Below are 1567 nucleotides of genomic sequence, written 5' to 3' on the forward strand. Positions count from 1 at the left end.
TGCAACTGTTTTTTGTTCTTTTATTTGTTCTTTTAGTATATGATACAAAATTAGATGAGTTAGGTCAATGTTATGAGCTATCATTTTAGGGTTTTATACCAATTGTAGCCTTGTACTCTGAATTTTTTTCATACAACGAAATTATGTTGTTTTTCCTTTTGTTTAATCCCAAAAAGAACTTAAATGAAAATGAAAAATAACAGATAATTCAATTACAAAGACAACTTATAACATTTCAGATTCTAGAGGACATTTGACAGTTTTCATATAGGTCGCACTCGTGTTCTCCAGGTTAAGCTTTCTTGTCAGCTCAAGAAAAAGGAGTATTTTGCCCCTTGATTAAAATTGACTTATATTTGGAGATATGTATATGTTGATACTAATACCCTGAATAAATGTTATGATAAACACACGACAGACAAACACAAGAGTGTTGTCGTAACTTGAGTTAGAAGTAGATTTACTTACAGGATTCTTGAAAAAACATTTATGTTATTTGCTAATGTCCAATGATTGTCAACACTAGTCTTTGGTAACTTCATCACCTTAGAAAGTTAAACAATAACATCAGAGGGGAGAGAAGTGTAAACATCATATATATCTGGAACTAAGGAAATCAATGGCTGCAATAAAAAATGCAAAAGAGCTTGAAGGAATAATTCTTTTTGAAAGGTTAATTTAAAAAAAATAATAACTTGTTGCAATGAGTCAAATGTAATTCTCACAAGTGTTCGAGGACCCTCCTACACCAATCATATTATTATTATTACAAATCAATAAAACATTAACTCGAAGAAAATATAAAAAGTTGTAATTTTTTTGAAAAACACATGAACTTACTGGAAGATCATTAACAAATCGACTAATAGCACTAAAAGCTCCAAATATAGCACCAATTTGTATTTCATTAATAGATACATCCACAAGAAAGAAAAAAGACAATTGACATTGGTTCCCGAACCTAAGAAGAGTATAAATTAAAAAGATATCGTATTGAAGGTACTCATATGTGACAAGGTCGTCCAACTAATAAAACAAAAAACATTGTTTACAAAAAAAGTCCTTCATCGGTTATAGATATTCAGGCATTTCAATGTTTTTTCAATGTTACCAATAAAACTAATTCTATTTTTGTTGCTTTCTTTTTAACTATTGCGCAAACTTTTTATATTTTTATATGTATTTTTTATATGCTCCTCGCGTTTTACGCGGATCATAATCTAGTGTGTGTGTGTATATATATATATATATATATATATATATATATATATATATAAGAATATGTAATAAACTTAATTGGTTTGAAGCCATTAGTGCATATAAATATGAACTACAATTGTAAGATTAGTTTGAGAGATATTTCAAATAGTAATAACAACATGATATGTCATATTTCTAAAGCACCGCCTGAAGTAAATGAGGCAACTTTTATGATATGTCACAATTGATTATCGAACAACCATTTAGTAATCATTTTGTGGTATTGTTTAAGGGATCTTGACCTTGAAGCCCTTAAGTTTGTTAAACATTGATGGTTTTATACCAAGTACGATTTTATGTGTGGTAA

This window comes from Lactuca serriola, chromosome 6, assembly GCF_051521515.1.
Source record: "Lactuca serriola cultivar US96UC23 chromosome 6, Lser_US96UC23_V15, whole genome shotgun sequence".
NCBI classification, from domain to species: domain Eukaryota; kingdom Viridiplantae; phylum Streptophyta; class Magnoliopsida; order Asterales; family Asteraceae; genus Lactuca; species Lactuca serriola.